Source organism: Nothoprocta perdicaria, unplaced genomic scaffold, assembly GCF_003342845.1.
Source record: "Nothoprocta perdicaria isolate Ctin4 unplaced genomic scaffold, notPer1 scaffold_218, whole genome shotgun sequence".
In the NCBI taxonomy this organism is placed as follows: domain Eukaryota; kingdom Metazoa; phylum Chordata; class Aves; order Tinamiformes; family Tinamidae; genus Nothoprocta; species Nothoprocta perdicaria.
The window spans coordinates 818,300-841,587 of NW_020455399.1; the positions used below are offsets into that span (position 1 = coordinate 818,300).

Sequence of the window (23,288 nt, forward strand, 5' to 3'; positions counted from 1 at the left end):
AAAAAAAAGTTTACCAGAGAGATGTGGAGTTCAAGTTAATGCCTTGCGGTGCAAACTATTATTAAATATTATCAGACCACTTTAGATATTTTCTAAGTGCAATCGATCAAAATTAGGTTAGCGACTGAGCAGTCCCTCCTGTTCCACGCACGGATGCCCGGACTACTCCCTAAGGGCAGGCTGTGGATATGGGATGCAGGGAGCCCCTCCCTGGATTCGGGATTTGGATCTCCGGGCAGGATGCGAGARGCTGCCACAAGGTGCTGCTCCGACGAGGCCTCAATTTGTTCTGCCATAAATATAAATATTTTTGGCTTTTTATATGCTCAGTGTTATCAGAGCGAGAAGCAACACGTGCTGCGGTAGGTCATGCTAAAGTTTCCTCTGCAAACATGTGTGTGCACAGGGCACACACGTATGCACACGTACTAACACATGTGTGTACAGTGCACACACATGTGCATACATACTAACATGTGTGCACAGTGCACACACATGTGCATATGTACTAACACGTGCCTGCACACACCATGGAAGGAGCCTCTGTCCTTGCCACGTGCATTTTCAGGAGAAACTTCCCTCTTGCCAAAGCAAAAACCGGCCGCTTTTTAAGGAATAAAACAACCCAACTGCAGCAAGATAAAAAACACTGGTTATTTTGTGGGTAGCAGAAAAAAAAAAATAAATAAATTAAATCCATGACTGGATTGGACTGGACAACCAAAAACCCATTCCCTTGCCTGGGAGGAGGAGGGCAGCAGCCAGCGTGGGCTGCTCCCTTTTCCACGTTAGCCACAGTGCCCATATCCCGAGCCTTAAACAGACGGAAAACACCGAAGTTTTCCTTGAATCCGAGCGAGGAGTCGCCCGGCAGCCCGTGGGCTTCGCTGTGCGCAGACCCCTCGGCGGGCGCCGGGGTGGCCGGCAGGCCCCAGCCCGCGAAGGGTTAAGCCCTGCCATTTTGGTGCCATTCACCGATATGTCCATTAAGGGTGTTACATAACAAAATGGCAGCGCTTAACCCTTCGGGCGCCGCGCTCCCACCGCACCTTGCAGGATGCGCCTTCCTCCCCCGCCCCCGCCGTTGTCCATGGTTTTCCTGTCGCCCCGGAGCGTCGAGGGCAGCGGGAGGCCCCGGCCCGGGGGCTGCTGGCCGGGAGGAGCGGGAAGCGCCAGCCGGGGGACACGTGCTTAAGGCCACCTCGTTGGGGAGTGGGGGCTGCCGGCGCAGACGCTCCCACAGCCGCTTTTCCTTGGAAAACCCAGCCCCGGGACACCGGCCCGGCGGGTTTCCGGAGGGAAACGCTGGGAATTTGGGGTCTTGAGGCGCTAACCTGCCCCCAAAGCGGCTGCGGGGCCCCTGTTCAGGGAGGTGACTGTGCGGGTGCTCCTGGTGCCCACCGTGGCGGCAGGCCCGGCTGCTCCGCGTCCTTCCGAGGTGATTTTATCCGCGTGCGGGGCCCAGCAACATGGGGCCCGTGGTGTCGGTGCGAGGGGTAGCGGTTCGGCCCCCCGGCGCCTAAACAGGGACTGAAAATGGGCACACAAACCTTGTGGAGGCACCTGCACGTCCAGCCCGGCATGCCAAGGCCTGAACTCGGGATCTGGGCAAGAGGGGAAAAAAATTGCACAGAAATAACCTTTTTTTTTTTTTTTCTCCTAATTAACTTTTACTACTGCTGCTATTCCCTCACCAATGTAGCCAGCCTAAAATCTGAGAGAAATGAAACAATGCAAAAGGAAAAAGCACCTCCCAGCTCCGGCACGATGACACCGATTCCCCCGCCTCGCGCTGGAGCGGCTAAGGAGGAACGATAGAGTCAAAACCCATTAAATACATAAATAACTAAGCACAAGCTTTTACTAAGGTCACAATCCTTACACTTATTTAAGTTAACTTTTCATTATTTAGCAGCTCGCAATAGAGGGACTTTTTCTTTTTAGAGAAATAGGAAAAGACACCTATTTATTATCAGAAACCTATGGCCTGACTTCAATCTAGCAATAGAGACATGTAAGATACAGGTTTCCTAGTCACCTCAACCCTTAGAGACACTAACTAGTGATTAAAACCTGTTTATCCAGGGTTTATTTTGACTCAAAAGTAAAGCTTTTCACTTATAAATCACTATAATTTTATTTAAGCTTTTATTTCATGTGGGCAGATTTAAATATTAAGTAACAGCACTGCAGACTGCAATCAACTGCTCCCCCCCCCCATTAAATGTATGCTTCTCATTAGAAAAGGGATCTAGGTTGGTTCATTTATTTTAATGCAAAAACTGCAAAATTATCATCTTTAGGTAGTCACAACAAGAGCAGCTTTTCTAGCACCACATGCTGTGTATATTATGACAGAGGCTATTCCTCATTTCAGTGTAGTTTGGAAAGCCGAAGAGAGCAGCTTTTCTGTGCACACAGGCTGAGCATCACTGCCCTGCAAGAGGCACCATACTTAGGGCCATGTTCATACACACCTATATAGTGTGTATGTATGTGTGTGTGTATATATATATATGTATATTTTATATACACACACATATACACACACACCCCTTCCTTTACAGCCTCAGTAAGTTCATGGACGTGTTAGGGTAGGTAGATGTAAAACACCGTGTAAGCAAAAGAACAATTCTGAATTTTCCTATTTCTCAACTAACACTCTTAATTCTTATTAAAACCTTAAAATTGTATTAATGCTAAGGTCCACTTCTCAGGGTTTAAAGGTAGTAGAGGGTACTACTTAGAGCCACTAAATAAGGAATCTGTTTGACCTGAATTTTGCCCCAAGTTTCATGGGTATATTTTTGTCTAGAAACTACTGGGCAGGAAGTCTGCTAATGACTTATGTCTGGGCTTTGTATTACCAGCAAAATCACGGAGATTCCTTAGTGCAGAATAGCACTTCGGTACCAGTTTCTGTCATGGTCCATAACAGCAGCATTTGCATAAAAGTTGATTCGGAAAAATCAGATTGTATTTATACACATCCCTACATCTTCACAGAGATACTTTTCAAGTATTTTCCAGCAGTTGTTTTTAAAACACAATCCCATTTAACCTTTTGGTCTCATGAAACAAATCACTGTACATTTAAACTCTGGAAGTTGCATCTCCAAAGACTGTTCTTCCTCTTCAAATTCTGCTGCTTTGCACAGATTTGGGGACTTAGGTAAGAAACAGTCACACCGTAAAAAAATCAGCAGTGCTTATGGCCTTCACCACAACATTAGCTCTAAAGCTGGCTCTGGTAAATCACAATAAATCAAATTTGTAAATTTATGAGTTAAATCAAATTTGTAAATTTATGAGTAGACACATCAATATTTACATTGTTTATAACAAGCTTCTTTCGGTACTTCAGCAAGGTAGGCGAGCATCACTACACACAAAATAGCTCATCAAGACTATTATCCACTGCGTTACTTGTATCCCTAGCGTTATTTAATTGCGAGACCTAAAAAGTATCTGCAGACATTTGATTCATTCCCGATTTTTCTTTTTGCGAAATGACTAACATATACAGGATTCTCAAGGGAAGGAGGTTTGTGCCCTCGCTTTGTACTCTTCATCACATTCGGACCGTGCAGCTGTTGCCAATGCCTGCTTAAAAGGAAGTGAAACTTCTCTGTCCATTTGCAAGCTAGGGAGATTTTTACCTACTCTGGAGTGTTGATCAACTGCTCAGTGAAAGGTGACTTTGATCAAGGCATAGGAACTGAATCCAGATTCCAGTTCCACCTTCTACAGGCCCTCCTCCTCACCCTGTGCAGGACAGGAGCAGAGGAGCAAGAAGAGCACGATGATTCCACCTCTCTCACTGCCCAGTCCCRTCTTTTATTACCAAATGTGCGCTGGGCTTGAAAATGCCCGTGCCTCATTAGAGATGAGCATGTCAGACACCCATCTATGGAGAACTCCTTACCTGTCAATGAAGTTCATGGGTTCCCAGGGGAATCCTGTCCAGTTTTGCTGGCTGAAAGTGACTGCAACGGAGATCCTGGGGGGAAAGACGACATGTTTAGGACGCTTTGGTTAYACTAACTGTATACCAATATAAATAGGTATTTTTCTTCAGCAAGGCTTCCAGCTCTTGCTGTGTGCCAGCACAGCAGCAAACCCCCTGCAGAAGCATTTCAGGAGCTGGGACATGTCAGTGAGACGCAGCAAACCAGATGCACTTGCCCAGTAGACCAGGGCAGCTTAGTCTAGAGCCTAATGACACCAAACTCTTCATGACAGAAAAGACATGCAGCTTGGGCAGCTTCTTGAGGACAAAATTCAAATGGGGAAGTCCTGGCACTCAGCTGTGCAACTCAAGGTCTCCCCTGGTGCCCAACCAGACAGCTGCTCTTCCCGCTTCCCTCTCTCCCATTTCTGTCCTCGGGTGCTTGCACACATTGACCAGGTCCCGTCTCGGCCTCCTCTCCTCCAGGCTGAACGGGCCCCGCTCGCTCGGGCTCTCCTCACAAGGAGGATGCTCCAGGCCCTTCCTCATCTTTGTTGCTCTCTGCTGGCCCCTCTCCAGCAGCTCCAGGTCCCCCTGGTCCTGGGGAGCCCAGAGCTGCCCCCAACGCTCCAGGTTTGGCCTCCCCAGGGCGGAGCAGAGGGGCAGGATCAGGATCCCCTCCCTGCCCTGCTGCCATCCCCATCCCTTCCCTCAACCAAGGGACATCCCTTGGTTCTGTTGTTCTGCCACAGGATCCCACTCCCTTTTGCCCGTTACATGGAAGGGAAAGGAGGAGCCGGGTCAGAGCAGGATGCAGAGGAAATATCCCTACCAGGGAGCAGGGATTCCCTGCTTGCCCACACTCCCTTTGCCTTTACAGAGGTTATTTGGTAATCCCGTGCACACGTTTGGGATCCTGACATTCCCGGTCCCTCTCTGCGAGRGCACCCAGGGCCAAACCTGCAGCAAGTCACCAATGGTCGCACGGAAAACGCAGCAAAAAGCAGCTCCTTCTGCCGAACGCTCTCCACATACGCGTGCATTCCTATATGTGCACATACATAGGGTGAACACCGAGGCAGCCGCAGGCCGGGCGGCAGCATCGGCCCTCGCAGGCTGCCCAGACCGCTCCTGGCAAGGCCAAGAACCCGGAGCCACTTCCCTCCTCCAAACGGCTCCGAGCTGCTTTCCGCTGTCCCAAGGGCAGCACGGGGCTCCGCAAGGTCTCATCCTCCTCCTCCTCTTCCTCCTCCTCCTCTCCCGACAGCTTCTCGTGACCAGGTCAGCGCTGGCCGCTTGCGGGTTCCCTGCTCCCCAAGGCGCACGGCCGGGCCCGGCACATCCCGCCCCTCCGGCTGCTCCGAGCGGTTCCCACCGCCTGCCCAAACGGCGGGAGCGCGGCCGGGGACACCAAATAAATGGATCTGCGGCCGGGTTCTGGGCCCTGCCTGGCCACCCAGAGGGGAGGCTGCACTAATTATAGCTCATCCTATTAGCGCAGTGCGTCCCTAATGAGTAGCCAAGTGCAACCATCGCTACTGCGGCTCCCGGGAGCAAGGGAGCTGCCGAGGGGACGGACACGGGACACCCGGAGCTGCCGCCACGTCTCCTGGCCGGGACACGGAGGAACCTTTCGCTTCCATCACAAGCCTCCAGAAAGGGACAGGTTTAACACAACCGGCACGTAYGGGTAGAGCGCGCACGACGCACGCTGGATCCGCGGGATGCTGCAAAGTGGCGTGAAAATGCGGAATTTCCTGCCTCGTGCCAGGAGCTGGCAGCACTCACAGGCGGAGGGCAGGATGTGCCGGGATCCATGCGGGATCCGCGCGGCCTCCCCAGGGAAAGCCGGGCGTTCTCCCTCCGAGGATTCCCCGTATGGGGACATGGATCCTGCCGATCCTCCCAGCAGCAACTTGGCATYGGCAAAAAGCGGTTATTTTAGAGGTTGTTTTGTCATTACTTCGTTAAGGTTCACAACCAGTATAAAGGAAAAAGAAGAAGAAAAAAACTACAAATAATAGATCAGGACCCCAGGAAAGGCATTTTTGGGAACATCAYTGAAACCCATCAACACTCGCAAGAACCATTCTTAGTTAAGAAAAGTCAAAAAGATTTCACATGCAAACCTGGCTTTAAAAATATAGCGCTTTCAGACTGTATGAAGCTACGGATTCTGCAGGTTTCCTGGCACGGGAGCCACGGCGCTTTGGGATGGCTGCTCCATAGGCCTCCTCCAACGATGGAGATCGGAACCCGTGCCCTTGCGGGCAGCAGTCGCGGTTCAGTTGCACTGGGATCGGGCAGCCCGGAGGAGCGGGAGCGGAGGCTCCTGTGGGACAAYGGCAGGCCGTGGGGAGCAGCGGGATGCGCTGCTGGCAGCGGCTGCTCCCCGGGCCCGTCACCTCCGCGCTCATCCCGGGCAGGAYGCTGCTTTTCCAGCATCTGCTCTTATGGATACCACGCGAGGAAGGCTGCCGAAGTGCAGGGTAATACGCACAGGCCTCCAAGGAGGAATGTGGGATTCAGTCGGGATCCKGGAGAGCCCAGGCTCCTACCCACCCATGGCACTATGTCCGTAGAGCAGCCGCGGATGCTCCATCCGCATCCTTAGATCCTTCCCGGAGCTGAAGCTCAGCCTCTCCAACCCTACCGCTCACGCACTCCGGCACAGGGAAATACGAAGCCCTGGAGTTTGTTTTCTCCACAAGATCCAAGCTGAGCCTTTCAATATCCCTGGTATAATGTGATCTGTGGAAATCAAGGCAGTATTGTTTTGAGACCCACTGCAAATGCAATTGGGATTTCTCCCATTTGYGGCCTGGACAATCTCACGGCAGGGACACGATCAGCCCCGTCCTCCCTCTCCAAGCAAGCGCTCGTTTTAATCAACCTCCTCCCCAGCTTTTCCTGAGATTACACAGAATTCAATCAAGTGCGGAGACCTGGGAGATCCAAAGATAAAGAGGTTCCAACAGGGCAGTTGTTGGGGGAAAAGCACAAACCAAGGACACTACCCGGTTTTGTTTGGACTATTTGGCTCCTTTGCCTGGTTTTGACGGGCGGCCTCCCCTGCACAGGAGCAGCAGGGCAATTTTATGCCCTCATTCAAAGGAGCAGGGAGGTTAGAAGAGGAACTAGGAAAGTCCTCGACGAGAGGAAGTACCRAGTTGTGCAGCAGCAAGGAGGCATTTGCATCGGTCATTTGACATGCAGTATTTTGAATGGTGATATAGCTACAGAGGTGTCTCCTTGCATTACTATTTTAGGTAAATAAGGAATGGGAAGCGAGGGAAATGCAGAAACCACCGAGCAGGCAGCACTGGATCTTCGAAAGGGCCAGGCCTAAGTCCAAGCAGCTTGTCCACCGGCTTCACATCTATCCRAAAGAACCTTCCTCATTGCTGTATGGCCACACTTGACTCATTAAACCAAAACCTTATCAAGAGGCCAACTCACAACAACGCCCTGCATGTTAGGGACAATAACCAGGCAGCAGACGTGAACAAAACAGCATCTATTTTAAGAAGAGGAACTACAGTATGTGCCGCGAAGCGAAAGGAGAGAGCACCAGGAACTAAAATAGGTTGGGGTTGGAGGCCGCTGCTCTGCGCATGCCGGCTCCGTTGCTGCGTACGGGCGGCATCGATCCTTGCCCAGGGCCATGGCGATGCTGGCAGCGACGCGGCTCCGCCGGCGCCTCGCGGCATCCCGGGATGGAGGAGGTTGGAAGGGACCTCCAGGGATCGTCTAATGGAACCCCTGCTCCAGCAGGGAGCACRGGGCACCCGGGCGCATCCYGGGATGGAGGAGGTTGGAAGGGACCTCCAGGGATCGTCTAATGGAACCCCTGCTCCAGCAGGGAGCACRGGGCACCCGGGCGCATCCYGGGATGGAGGAGGTTGGAAGGGACCTCCAGGGATCGTCTAATGGAACCCCTGCTCCAGCAGGGAGCACGGGGCACCCGGGCGCATCCCGGGATGGAGGAGGTTGGAAGGGACATCCTTCTGTGCACAGCTCTGCTATAGGAAGGAGAACAAGCGGAAGATTGCAGCACACGTTAATGGAATGAAGGTGACAGGTCTGGAATGACTGTCCCTACTGGCTACCAGCTTTCCCAGCATACGGAGAAACGGGTGCTCATCCTGGAAAAAAAACATTTGGGGATGTCGGGCAAAACTTTTGCCTCTGGAAGCTGCCCAGGCCCTCAGCTCTTGCAGGCAAAGCCCTTCGCAGGCTCCCGCGCGCTCCGTCCCGGAGGTACAAACAAACACGCTGCACAAATGTCACCTCTCCCTCCACGTCTACAAACGCTGAGTCTGAATTTCCAAAAGAAACTCCAGAAGAGCCGAATCTGGGTCACATTTCCAGCGTTAAGGCACTAAAGGTGCCCTTTTCCCTACTGCACATCTGGCCCGCAGAGCATCCGCTGCTCCCAAGCACAACCCATATTCAAGCACCACTCTGAGGTAACTTCACAGGATAACCTGCACGCCTGGGAGATACCAAGAAAGGGCAAATTTAACTATTAAGCACCTAGAACCTAAGTTCCAAACTTAGGCAACTTTCTCATCCGAAACAACTTTACAACAACGTTTTTATTAATGATAAACAACTTGCTTTCGAAGTTGCATCCATCTCGGGCTGCATTCCTCAGGGTGTTTCTAAGCAGAAAGCAAAACTGCAAGTCCTGCAACCACGTGTGGGCTGCACGTGCTGGCACACGGTGCAGCTCTGGATGCACGCGGAACTGCAGCACCCAGTGCTTTTGGGGACGGGATTTCTAAGATCCTATTAAAATCCCTCCAGTTTCCTGCCTCTAATGCTTGCAAGCATCTCAAAGCTGGYGCTCACATGGCCAGTTCAGCCCAGGAACATACTGGTCATAACAACCGTGGCAAGGAAGCTGGTCCTGCTTACAGCAATAGGTAAAGCAGCTTTAGAGACCTCTGCATGCAGCTTTCCGACCGATTTCAACACCTGGATATCCTATAGAGTCAATCCAAGAAGGAAAGATCACTGTGATCATCACCTTGCTTGATCCCCCTGCTTTTTGGATCCCCCCGCTGTGTGGAAAACACTCTATAAATTGGGGCGTTCAACCTCGGGGCTTGCAGGGACCGTGTGTGGCAACCAAGCCGACATGAATCTGTGGAGCTTTAAAATTCATCTGACCAAAGGACATCAACTACCAGGATGTGAAGTCATGAGTTAAGGAAYGTGAGAGACAGAGGAAAATCGAGGCCTTCCCTTGGTCTAGGGCCACCTGATGTCCAGCATGTGATGCTCCTCACCCACATCTGTCCAGGCCTTGGTGTGTGTGACCGGTTGTTAAGTTTCTCTCAGATCTTTTAAGTGTTTGTATTTGCTAAGATGACAAACACATCGTTACAGTCGCTGAGGTAAAATCCACAGCAATATCTCCGCCAGCAATTCTCTTTGAAAAGTGACGAGATGTGAGACTGAGGCGCTTCACGGAGGTGTAAACTAAGGAAGACCATAATTAAAATAAGACTAAAGGGAACTGTTTTAAGCCGCATTTTTTGTGCCTTTGTAAGACACAATTATGCACGTTTGGCAGAAGGGGTAACCCACGCACGGAGAAGTTTCAACTTGTCCTTGGGAAAAGCAAGAACAAGTCGCCCCAGCACACGGGGCATTCGCCCCGGCTGCTTTCCGAGATGCAGGAGGGAGCGACCAGGATCCAGCTACCAGACCTAAAATCCCCAGTCTTTTGCCCATCTGCGAGCAGCCAGACGGAGGTTTTCTTCCCCAAACCTTGATTTTGACCTGTTTCTGTTTCTCCACCTGCAAACGGACAGAGGATTCATCTCACAACAGAGTCTGGCGGCCGGGCTAAGCGGAGCTAAGTGGCTAGAAAATATCAGAAAGAACCGGGTAAGTTCCCACATTGCAGGTGCTGGGCTGCGCGTGAGGAACACAGCAGGGATGCCCGGAACTGAACGGGGGCCAATACAGGTGTCCTGTGTGCGTGTACAGGGATGCTGCAGGAATACAGGAACAAAAGGAGGGAGAGAAAAACCCTAAAAAAAGAAATCTCTAGTGATGGGCCAAGGAGGAGGGGTGCTCTCAGGCAGGATGTGCCAGCTGCATCACATCACATACGGGCGGTGACGGTGGGATAGCTCAAACACAGCTTGCATGTGCGCCCAATTATTAACAAAAACCAACCGAGGAAAGCTCTAACACCCCAAGATTTGGATCCAAAGCATCCCAAAGATGCTTGGGATGAAGTTCAATCAGCTCCAACGTGTTTGCTGTCTTCCCCCTCCCCACCACCTACCGCTGCCGACGCTTATAGGCAGGCGCAGAGCCTATAGGGACCGGTCGGGCCGAGGGACGGCCCAGAAATAGAAGTGTAAGAGCATAAGGCTGCAGGCCAGCAGTTCCTCCCCCAGCTCCGGTTCCCGGAGAACCCGGAGATCAACGGGATAATTCCCGTGCAAAGCTCCGTGCATCCACAGGGCTCGCTAGAAGGGCCCACGGGTGCGCCTGTGCGCACAGGTGGCCGTCCGCCTGTGCGAACAGCCCAAAGCTGTCACCGTGTCTTGTCCCAGGAGCACGAAGGGACTATCGGGATTGCCTGGAATGCCGGGATTGCCTGGATTGAAACCTGTGGCTTTGAACCCCTCGGTGCTTTGCTGTGCAGGAGGAGCGTCCTCTGCTCCGTGCCCTGYGCTGGTGGCGGCTCCTCCCTGCCAGGGAATGGGACAAGGTGGGAAGCTGGCACTTCCAGCYGGGAGCGGGATCCTTTGCACCGCACACCATTCCATCGCAATACGCTAACTGCAAGGCAGTGACTCTTTTCCCAAGCAAAAGCAGGGAACAGACCCATCCATGGCACTGGACGGAGGGGTCAGTGTCCACAACCCGAGTGCCACGTGCCCGGCCGCGCAGCCATCCCAGCTTCRAAGTGTGGCAGTGGGAAAAAAAGGAAAAGAGGGAAAAAAAGAAGCATTTTCCCAAACTGGAAGTTATTTAGCGACYCTATTGGAGGCACTTAACCCCGGGGTCTCACTGCCCTCCCGACACAGTCGCCCGTTCCGCCCCACACTCTGCAGTTGGCTGCACGTTCCCAGCCCTCTTGTCCCCCACATCRGGACACACCAGTCTGGAACAGGGACAGATCCGCAGCCCTGGCGCGTGTGACAACTAGGAGGCCACTACAGCACCGGAACACCCGGCATCCTGGTTACGTGGTCCGTTATTCCCTGCTTTCTACTCCTGCTGCCGCTCCTCTTCTCCAACCACATATCCCTCCCATTCCTACTTCTTCCTACCCGTGTTTCCTTTTATCYGAGCCCCTGCTCCACAGCTGGTCCATAAGGAGGGTTTCAGCCTCTCCTCCAACGCAACGCGCAGCAGCCTGCGAGCTACGGGGTCTCCCTTTTCCCAAAGGTGCCGCTTCTTTTCCCATGTCATGGATTAACGGGCAGCTCTGCCACTTCCGCCCGCATCTGCGGGCACAAAGCAGGAGACCTGGAGTAGCTGGAGCGGGAATTAGGGCCTGCCAAGCAGCCCCGCGCCGCTTGGGAAGCGCCGTCCGGGACACACGCAATGGAAGAGCCGGGAAAGCTCTGGATAAAATAAATACAAGCGAAAGCAAAATCTAAGAGCCTAAAGGAGAGGGGGAAGAGTGGGCAGATGCTCGAGGGAAGAGAAGAATAAATAAAATAAAGGGTTTCAGCGCCTCGCTCCGGGGGATGCTCGGGACGAATCCCAAAGGCCAAGTCGCGGTGTTGGTTTCTCCGCTGGCAATAAAGGAGCGGCAGCCGCTGGACACTCGGGATTGCAGCACGTGCAGGGCCGGAGCGGAACTTCCTGCGGACACCGGACGGGACRCGGGGGTGGCAGCGCCCGCCTCGCTCCGATCCCGATCCCGTTGGGAAGCGGCAGCCGCGCGCCCCGCCGCGCCGGGGCCGGATCCGCTCGCTTCCCCTGGGCCCCGCGAAGGGCAGCGGGGACTTTTATTGTGACACGGGCGCGGCGGGGCNCATTACCCCTCGTCCTATCGCTGGCCACCAGTGAGAACAGCCTGTCCCCTTCCTCCCTGCATTCTCCCTTCCTGAACTTATACATATTAATCATATCCCCTCTGAGCCATCTCTTCTCCAGAGAAAACAGGCCCAGCTCACTCAGCCTCTTCTTCCTAACAACCTCATTTGAATAAGATAAAATAAATATTAACACTGAGAATGGCTTCCAGTAGTTATTACATGCAAAAGGTGACTTTAACACTGAAAGGAGGGTTACAGTAATGAGCCTTTTCGAATGGAATGAAGACACATGATAATAGTCTCTGAGTACCTAGGAGGCTGCAAAAAGCCGCTGTTCTCTGTGCCTGAAGACAAACGTAGTGAGAGCGACTGAATTGTAGTCAGGCAAATATCAGGAAAATCCCTTTTTTACTGGTGAGGATAATAAGGCACAAGACTGGATTCCTTGTGGAATCTGTGGGGTACTGTAGGTATGGGTTTTCTCCCATAGTGTAGGTTTGGGAGAAAAAACATAAATATATATGTAATTGATATTACCATGCAACACGCAGGACCAAGGAAACTTCTGCAGTCTTTTCCCAGCTTTGTTTTCTCTGACTTCACGGCAGTAGGAAGGGTGAGGATCAACACTGTATTTTATCATGCAAAAAAACCACATACCTTAAAGGAGATGTCACAACAGACTGTAAACTGCAGCAGGACTCAAAAATGGGCTTAACAAAGTTATGAACTATTTTAAAGTACCAGCTCAGCAGAACATCTCAAAGTCCTACAGACTGGAGGTCTAAGGGTGCAAAGCCCCCAAACCCTGATGCTCTGTGGCATGCCCAAAGCCGCCTGCCCTTGCACCTCGTGCCACAACAGCCATCCTTCAGCTACAGAAAGGTTCAGCAGAACCCCTGGCAGCACCACACACCCTTAAGGCAGTGGGTCAGCACGAAGCCTCAAGCGCCCAGCGCACAGCCAGCTGCCTAAATCTGCCCTTCAGGGAGCAAGTGTCGACGGAGATGGACTGACATCGGCTGTTATTAATTTAACACCCAACCCGCCGCACACCTCAACACGCCAAGAGCTCACTGGAGCTGCAGACACCCTCACCAGGACTTAGTGGCCCCTTTGTCACAGTGGTAACTGCACCCGAGGCCGCCCGTCTCTGCCCACAGCAAAGATGCTCCGGGCAGATGCTCCGGGCAGCACTCGCCCCTCCGCTGCCCCCCGGGCTGCCCATGTCCATGCCCGGTGCTGCTCCCATCCCGACGCCCCGTGCTCTGCCCCTCCAAACACCTCCACGGCAGCCTCTTCCCGGCCGGCTCCTCCATCCCGCGTACACCTGGTTCATCCGAGTGTGCAACGCGCTGCCAGCTTGTTGATGCTGTCCGGGAAGGTGGGGAGCAGCCAAGGGCCGAGTGGCCTGAAACCCAACTGTCCAAAGCCAATTCCAGACACCCCTTTTCGCAGCTAGACGTGACAAGTCCGTGTTAGGATCTCCCCATCAGAGAAAAGCTGGGATGTGGTCACCGGGGAGCTCCCCTGCAAACCCACACCAGAGACACCTGCCTCAGCCCACGTCCACCTCTCACTACCGGAGGGGTCTGTGAGCTGTGAGCGCCCCGACGGTGCTGCCGGCGCCCCCCGTACCCCACACGTCTCCCACCGCTCGCCACATTCCCCGGCCATCCCGCGGCGCCGCGGAGGTTCCCCGCCGCGGGCACTCACCTATGGTGGACACCACGGTGCCCACGAAGTAGAAGGCGCCCGTGAAGTCCCAGCGGGGGCGCACGTCGTCGACGCGGATGCCGGCGCCGCTGGCCTCCTCGTAGGCGCGCAGGAAGCGGCGCAGCTCGGCGCGGCTCACGTTGTGGCGGCGCGCGAAGCCCTCGAGCCGCTCCGCCCAGCGCGCCTTGGCCGCGCGCTCCGAGGGCAGCTCGATGGCCGAGAAGACGGCGGCGCCGCAGAGCATGTAGAGCGCGATGAGCAGCGCGAGCAGCAGGAACCGCGCGTTGTCCGCGTTGAGCGGCGCCGCGCTCGAGCAGCAGCCGCCGCCGCCGCGGGGCCCGGAGGCCTCGCGCCGCTCCCCGGGTCGTCCCCGCGGGAGGAGGCGGGTGGCGGCGCGTGTCCCCGCTCCGGTTCGGAGGTTCGGGGCCGAGGCGGGTCCGCGGTCCGGAGCGGGGCGAGGTGCTGCCCGCGGGGACCAAGCGCGCCCGCCCCGGACAAAACGAGCGGCGCTGCCGCACGCTGCTGCCCGCGAGCTGCTGCSGCTGGGGAACGCGCTCGGAGGGGCTCCACATCCCTGCCTACGTATTTAACATACACATGGATAGATTCATACATAGATAGATCGCTTCTATACACATTTACGTGTCTATAGAAGAGATGCATTGTTATCCTCTAAGCAGCCASTTAACACCCCAGCCCGTTCCGTTCAGTTCGGTTCAGTTGGGTTCAGTTCTCCCGCTAAGCGCCGCTTTTCCCCGGCCCTCTCCCAGAGGTGCCTCCGGGAAGGACGCTTCTCTCCCAGCCTTCYGAGTGTGGCCCAGCTCTGCATGTGGGACACAGCACCAACCAACCAGCCCAACCTTCTCGGCATTACCAAGCTGCCAAAGCGACCCCGGTTCCTCCAGCTTTCCCATGAACAGTTTTCTCTACCACGCAGATGCCGCTGAGCGTGTCAAGCCCTCGGGATCCCCGGTTTCCACGCTCCCGCTATCCCACGCCCCGCGGCTGGAGCGCAGCACGGGGGCCAAGGGGATTTTTCCCGCTGCAAACCCGGAGACTCCTGCTCCAGTTTATGCTGTAGTATGAGCAAAAACCACTTCCAATTCCAACTGCAGGGCCCTGCTCCGTAGCTGGCTTCCCTCAGCCCTCACCTCTCAGAGCTCTGTTAAAAGTAAACGGAGAAAAMCAAACCAATAATATGTCAGAAAATTATTTTTTTTCTTTTCTGGAAGAGCCCTTCAAACACAATGCACAGAAATACTGCTACCAGCTAGAGAATTCCTTTATGATTTCCTCTCGCTAGCGCACTCAAAGCAGCAAGTTAGTGATTATTTAGTAAATAACTCGGAAGAGGAGGGTGTAGCTGCCGACAGGCTGCTCAACTGGAGCAAAGATGTTATAAAGACTGGTTTTTCTTCGGGGGCAAAGTTCAGTTTTTAGCTACTGGATGTTGCTGGGGGAAGGTAAAGGTGTAGAATCCGGAGGGATTGCTAATTACGAAGTCACCTTGAAGGTGTATTACTGTTATAATTGCTTTAGAAAGTCGCGGGCTGATGTTATTCCAACGGCAGAGCAAGTGTGGTAGATGGGCGGCTCTACGGGGAAGAGCTGCTGCTGCCGGAGCTGTTTATTCCCAGGGACGTATCCGTGCGGGAAGCGACCTGTCGGCAGCACCATCCTGGGAACTGCGGCGGGAGAAGGGGCTGTGGGATCACTGCAGATTAAAGGGGGGAAGGGAAGTTTATTTAATTAATCTACCGGCCTGGATCAGGCTGCAAAAGTTGCAGYCTAAGATGCTGTAGAGATGCAGATAGTGTAGAGAAATATCACTTAATTTGATTTAAAATCATTGCTCTTTGCTGTTGTACTATCAAAATAGGTGGGTATACAGCAACTGTGAAGTCGAAGCAGGGACATACGGCTTTTTAACACATAAAATAGCAAATAGATTTTGCGACACCTTTAAGTAATAAAAGGGCTTTTCTTTTTCATGGACGCTGGGAATTCAGAGATATTGGGCATGGGTCTACACACCACAACTTGTGTGATAAGCAGGAATAAAGCAGGACTAGCGCTAGTGGCTAATTTGTGAGCTGRGCTCTTATACAGTACGTTCAGTATCACTTGTTAATAAAATCAGGAACCTAAGAAATTATTCTATTCTATTACCAAGCTTATTTTACATCCATAAAATATCTGTCTATCTAAGATCACACTCTGGACACTGTTTCAGAACAAGGTGTTTTAGAGTGAAATAAACTTCACCTTCTGTCTCCGAATGCTGCAGATTTTCTGTAAACTTTTGTTACGCGTCATTTTGCAGGTAAATACACAGGTAGTTTGCCACACAAGGCATTTTAATTAAAATGCAGCAGTTCAGAGTGAGAGAAACCCTTCTGCAAGCGAGCAGCRACCCTTCTGCCACGCGTGGGGCTGGCTGGGCAGCGGGCGATGCAGAGTGAGGCAATAAGAGCTGATTATGTCACCGCTTGTCCTCGATTATCGTCACCCGCCCGTGTCCCTGCATCCGTCTGCTCGGTTCCTGTGCGGGTGCCGGCAGGAACCCAACGTCGCGGGCGCTCGCAGGCTTCGCCTGAGCGTGGGACCCGGAAAGTACCCAGGTTCTGATAATCTAGGCTATAATTTTATAAACATTCTATTCTAGAGCTGGACACCCCATCAAGAGRGCAAAATGCTGGGGGAGCCACAAGGCCGAGCTGCTAAGTTGCTCCTTCATTTAGTCCATACGCGATAGCATTGATAACTATTTCCTCTATATTTTAGTAGTATGTTATTTACGCTGTTCAGAGGTCTAAATAAAGAACACAGCAGGTAGCTGATCTCACAATGACAGCAAAATCTGGTGTTGGGACGTAAGAACCAAGATGCAGAATTCAGGCAAACCTCACCAAAGTCGCCAAAGGAAGGCTGGAAAAGGAGATGGGGCCTCCCCTCCGCGTCGGGGTGTTGCTGAGGACCAGAGAGATTCCCGGAGAACAACCCCCCGTAGAGCCCACGGCGCAGGAACGCACCTGCCCGGCCTCGGTCAGCCCCCTGCACGTGTAGGAAGGCTGGGAACACGCTAACGTTGGCACCCAGAACAGGCCAGGCAAGTTCTCGGAGGCCAGGAGCCAAGACGGAGCTCAGCGAAGGCGGCGAGCGGCGCTCTGGGGACGTGCGACGGGTGGAGGATGGAGAACTCGGCACGGCTACGTCCCGCTGCCGCCTCGGCATCGCGCCTGTCCCGACCGYCACCATCCAGACATCAACCAAAACTGCTGCCTGACCGACTCGAGCAACACGAGACCCGATTCCTCATTCTTTTAAGCAAAACACCTCCTAATGAACTTCTTTYAAATCTTTTATATTGCTGCCTCCCATCAATACAATTTTAAGATGCTTACGCTAAGAATGGAAAGAATTCCACAGCCTGGAGATTCAGGGACCTTCCCTTCCTTATTTTCTTGGGAAGCTGCATTCAGGCTGCAAAGTATGGGGCAAGTTGCAACGCCTGCAAGCTGCTCAAGATCAAACCTCTCCTCAGTAGTGCAGGACTATGATGAGACAGTAGAGTCTCATGAAATACGGCTTTGCCCAGGCTGGTGTCTTCAGGGGACACGTTTAACCTGCTCTCCAAAAGCGCTTTTAGGAGTGCAAGAGGATGCAGAAGGGGCCCTTCGTGGACTATTGATCTGGCTCTGAAGTGGGAGAGAACAACGTTCCCTCTGCCCTGCTCTTGTATTAAAGATGTGCCCACGAACATCTCCGTGTCCCGCGGACGGGTCRCTGCAGCGATCGGCGACTTCGGACACCGCTGTTTCGCTGGTAAACAGTGAGTCAGCCCCACAGGGCCACTGCTTGGAGGGCACGGCCGTAAACAAGCGCCTCTCGCTTGTTTACTGAGCCCTCACGTGGCTCCGCAGCTTCTCCCTCATTAACAGAACGAGCTAATGGCAGGCACGGTTCCCACCTAACGCTTTTCTGTCAATTCCCACTCCTCCCGAGCCCTCAGAGAAGCGGGACCCCCACGTCCGTGGTCGCAAACCTGGATCAAGGGTTGAACCGGATCTCGGCYTCTCCCGCCGCTAATTGTATCAGTCGCTGCATATTCACGAGCATCTTCTTCATCTAGACCTACCAGCCTATTTTTAACCGTCTCCTCTGCAGCCTCTGAATGCTACGTGAAAAGAAAACCACAAGGCCCCAGGAAGACCCTTATTATTTCACTGTATTTTGCACAGGAGTGATCTGGTCCCCRAGTCTCTTCTCCAGCACTGAATTCGGGATACTCAGAGCTTGAAGGAATCCACATACAAGAAATCTCCAACCCGCAACCACTTGCTGTGCAGCAGCTGGACTGCTAATCTTTTAAGATTTTTTTAATGAAAACTCAAAGTTCCGCCACATTCAACACGCGCAATCAGATGATGTTGTTGCATTTGTCTGCTGATTTCCTTTCATCTAACAAACACAGTGCATTGTGCCTCAGCTCACTGGTGAGCTCCTCAGGGCGGGGGGCAGGAACAGCACCTCTGTGCTACTAAACGGCAAGTCATTTTAAGTATGAATTGCTTCCATCTGAGCACAACAATGAGTATTCCAGTCGCATATCATTTGCTCACTCCTTATTCAAAATTATTTAATATCACATACATATACTCTGCAATCTGAACAGTGAAGGCAGAAGGAAAGCGCTTTGAAGTAYGCACCATTAATAGGACGTTAATTCTCAGAATTAAAACATATATATGGTATTTCCTCCAGTTTGGATATCATCCTTGGGTTTTGGGCTTTATTGACCTCCAAATTAGACATAATGGGGGAAATATCAGATAGGATCTAAAGGATTCAAAGTTTTTTACCAATTTGGGAACAGAACCAAACAAACTTTGTATTCTCAACGCTCTGATTGCAGAGTTGGTCACAGTTACCCCACCTTCTGGAAAGCCAACTCTTCTCCTTGAGAGATCAGTTAGTCATTTTTGTCTGCAATGGGTCATTTTTCAGTAAGATTAAGCAGCAGAGCTCAAAGTTTGACCGTGTTGCAGATACAATGATTAGGAGGCACCGGGCTACGGTGGCGTGTTCAGGAGATAACCAAAGATATTCCCCCCTGACAGATTCTGAAGCCAGACCGCACGACTCAGGTGAGTATCCAACTCAAAGCTGAAAGGGTTTGAAAGCGTTTTCAAGGATGACGAGCGTTTGTCTCCCAAAGTGCCTTGCAAATTGCAGGACACATCAAAATAGTCTGGGAGGGAGTTAGACACAGAACCGACATCAGATCTAGCGATCCAGCAAGAGGCAAGAGATAACGTAGTACAATTCTGGTTCAGGAGTGACTACCATAGAAGTTAGACTAAGAAATCAGAATACCATCCTTTAATAAGGCTGAGTTTTCATTAATGTTGAGAAAGGCAGTGCTCAGCATTTCAACTGCTGCTGGTTTCTCAAGATACCCGTGCAGGGCTCAACACTGCACTGCAGCTTCATCCACGCAGTTATGCCTTCTCTGTTGCAAAATCCTCTCCTTGATTAGAATGGACTTTATATAAAGTTTGTATCACATCAAACCCAAACAAGCAAGTTATCTGTATGTCTCAAACCRTTTTTTAACCTTTCATAGGTGAACAGGAGTGTGACAGTTCAGTATTTTCAGTTTACTATAACTTGCGCTGTTCAGTTTTTAAAGAAYATTCCAAGTCCTCCAACTCTCAAAGAGTTGTCTCTTTTCCTGATATCAACAGAGAGGTGTCAATAGAGCCTTCTACTACAATTATATCACAGGCAATGATGGACAGATGGATGCAAAGCCAAAGGTCTAAGACAGGATAACTAGGTTTTATTGATCTAAATGGAGTTGACTAGATAAGACAGGTTGTTATTGAAGTATGCTGCATATGGAAAACCTTGGTATTTTTAGGAGGATTATCTGAGTCTTATACTCTGCTTAATATAGGCACTTACTAGCATCATTCTGTGCGGTAATAGGACGTATTATATATATATATCATGTGTAAAAAGCACCAATCTTGCCCCATAGCGCACATCAATTCTGACATTCTCAGAACTCGCCTCCCCTCGCTCCCCCCAACACAACCCTACCAGCTCAGCTCCATAACCTGCTTTCCCTCTGCAAAGTACGAATTATAAATTAGATTCACTTCTAGATTTAGGATTGACGGGATCGGTCGTTACTGATCCTATTTTTCAGGCAGACTCCAAAGGAAAGGTATTCCCAAAGCCACTACCACCTCCGTGCTTGCTTAAAGTTCACGCAAGTTCTGAGCTGGGAACCTGCCCKGGGCTGCTCGAGCTGCTGGGACGACCCTCGCAGAAACCTTCACACCGCCTGTGTCCCAAGAGATTTTTTCCATCTTCCAAAATAATCTTAAATTTTGGGGATGGGGGGGCGTCACACATTGCCATTAGTTACTAATACCCATTACGCACAATTCCCAGCGCATTGCCAAGAGACGGCTCTCAGGAAAAGCCACCCCGTCCACAATTTCACCCAACCCAAGCACCTTTCTCCCCTCCGCAGAGGAGGCCTGTCCTTGTTTAATAACTCCAAAAAAGGACAGCCCAATTCTTATCTTCAGAGTCTCCAGAGATTTAACATCCTTGGCATTGTATCCTAAAAGGAAGGAAATTTCTCACTTCCCTAGCTATTTCAGTTATATAAATCAGTTGTTGAAGGATAGTTTAACTCATCTACGTATAGCAACTCAGGCAACCATATTTGGGCTCAGATGGTATTTGGAGATGCCTATTTATAAATTAAAAATAAAACGGTGTGTAGTTTAATTGGTACTTTCGAAAGAATTGTGAAATCTGTTAGTTAGGAAAAAAAACTACTTGATTTAATACCGGCGCCTGCGATGCCAAATTTGTTGTGGAGTAGGAACAACAGGTTAAACGTCGAGAATGTGACCCAAGCACAAAGTTACTYGTTTGGGGTCCTTTTGACCCAAAACCAATACGACCACCAAACATCTACTATCGTCCCATTTTCTCCAGCCTGCTTTAATGTTATTGGATAAGTGGGTTTGCTTCCATATAAATTACAGAATTTCTCAGAGATAAGAAATAAGGACTCATGCTGTGTGCTGTAAAGGGAACGATAAAAAGATGGAAAAATCACAAAAATTCACCTGGTAGCTCCAGCAGCATAAAGCTCCTGGTTTTCYGTGCCAGGCAGCCAGAAAGTGAATATTGCAGAAACCATCCCAGTGTTTTGCCTTGTCAGCAACACCCCGGCTGCTCATTTGCAGCAAGGAACAGGTCTGCTCTACGCAGCAGACACCTAAAGGGTCAATTGATGCCCCGGCTGATACAACATACCTGGTTAAATGAAACAATAATAAAGAACAACTACATCAACGGGGCAGTAGCACTTCCGAGCATCTATGTCTAGGGAAATGCTGCTTTCCGCGAGAATATGTTTCACAAGCAGCATTCTTGTGCTTATTTTGCTAAACTATTTGACTAAAAGCAACAAGCCAAGTGAGAAGGCAGGGAGCGTTCAGTCAGACAACASTCATTTTTATCTTTCCATGCTGATTTTTAAGCTCTCTCCTCCAATTTCAAGGAAGAACTCAAGAACAGTAACTTCTCCTCTGATTATGATAGGTTGATGTTCTTTATTTTACTTAGGTCTAACTAAAACACTTATTATCCCATTCTGAAGGCAAGCATATGCAACCAAAGGCAAGACCTTTGGCATCTGAAGACACTCAGCTGTTTTCTATGGTCAAACTACCTTTACCTACACAGCAAAACAGCTCAAAGGCTTCGAGCCTGGGTAAGAAACAGCACTGATAAAAGTTTGCAGAAAAAACACATGCTATCTCGCTCTGAAGCGCAGGGAATTAGTCAGCAAAGGGCTCTGCTTACAGCGTGTCTTCCCTCATTGTTCTTTGGCTGCAACACTCATTGATATTTTTGGTTGCACACCAAAACTGTGAAACGAGATACTCTGAGTCAGCCCAGAAAGGCAGATGAGCCCGAATCCTGCAGTTGGTACGARCGCAGAGCACTACCAGCAAGCCTGGCGATGGAAATATCTTTTATATAACTTTTTGAATAGTTTTTTCCTCAAATTTTCTCACCTTTCCTGTCCTGCCCAGAAGAGCCGCACAGAGATCTCGCACCGGCGGCGGCCCACGACACTGCCCAACTCCGCAAGCAAAAATGTCAAAAGATGCGACCGGCCCCATGCTTTAAAAACAGGACACTAATTCCATGTTCATCACCGCTCTGGCACCATCCCTACTAATACTTTTCAATTCCCTACCCGCTTTGGTAAATCTGTAGTTCCCAGGTCTGTGCTCACAGACTCATTTCTTCACGCAAGACCCTCTAAACCTCTCACGGCGACAAGAAATGCAGATGCTCAGAACGAAGCCAAGCAGGAGGCCGGGAGCAGCTTGGCACAGCGGCCGCGGACCGCAGCATTTCGGGGGCACAGAACTACCTTCAACTACTTYTGCGTGGTCCCATCACCTGCTTTTCCTTGGGGAAGATTTACTTATTACTGAGCAGTATGTGTATTCATTATGGTTCAGTTCTGGTGTCCTTAAACTCTTGAAAAAGTCTAAAAAACCAAGTCATCTGTAGCAATCAGAGTGGGAAGAAAAGCTCAAGTTTACCTAAAGTTTAAAAGAAGGCTGCCCACTAGAAAAAAATGATGCAGGTATTTTTCTTAAAACTTTCTGCTTAGGATGCAGCCAGGAAAAGTATTCAAGTATTTTACAAACTTTTCCCTGCATTTAATAGTATGCAACTAATAGATCCAACAATTTGCAATCTAACAATCACCAATTTCTAAGTTGTTTTGCAGTTGTTTTCAAGGCACTTTTTCAACTTAAGGCAGAAAGTCCTTATCTTTCCTCACCTATACTTTTTGCTTGGAATGTCCTGTTAAAAGTGCTGCAAAGTATTTCTGAAGTTAGTTTTCAAYACTTAAACGGACAATATTCTCTTACTACAGTAACTGTCACCGTGTATGTGGCTTATACATGTACTTTTTTTTTTCTCTTTAAGTTTTGATGACACTTATCACAAAGACAGAAAGACAAGCTGGGGCAGGGGGGGTAAATAGCAGATTAATACTGAATTCCGAGTTTTAAAAGCCATCTCGTTACCCTCTGCGAAACATGGCAGCGAGCTGGGGGTGAGGAGAAGGTGGTAGACCACAGACAGGATATAACTTTATTTCGAACAGAGCTCGTCTCGCGTACAAACTAAATCCCCCCGACGTCGTACAGAGATAAACACTGCCAGGAGGAGAAAAAGAAAAGGAGAGAGTAACTGGGTTAGGGAGGCCAGCGCCGGGTGACGTTTGGGGGTGACGCCTGTGCGCGCCGCGCTGTCCCGCGGCCCCGGCACCTCCATCTTGGCCCCGTCCCACCCGCCTGGCAGTGTCCCCAGCGCGTGGGGGCGCCGCGCGAGGGTCCCCCCCGCTGCTGTTCCTACGTGTGTGTGGGGGTCACCCCCGCCGCGGGGACAGCGGCGCTTTGGGGACAACTTTGGGGCGATTTGGGGGTTTTTTGGTGCCTTTTGGGCTGCGGGGAGCTCCGGGGAGCACCCTTGCTGGGGGGGGT

The 23,288-nt window shown here is 51.1% G+C and overlaps 1 protein-coding gene across 3 annotated transcripts in view; it reads right to left on the reverse strand.

Annotated features, from left to right (window-relative positions):
• Positions 1–23,288, reverse strand: part of GATAD2A (GATA zinc finger domain containing 2A) — a 44,607-nt gene that overhangs the window by 20,616 nt on the left and 703 nt on the right. For all 3 annotated transcript variants that reach the window (XM_026038824.1, XM_026038823.1, XM_026038822.1), the window contains exon 2: positions 3,926–4,000. The gene's annotated coding sequence lies outside the window, so the exon portion shown is untranslated. The remainder of the gene's footprint in view (positions 1–3,925; positions 4,001–23,288) is intronic.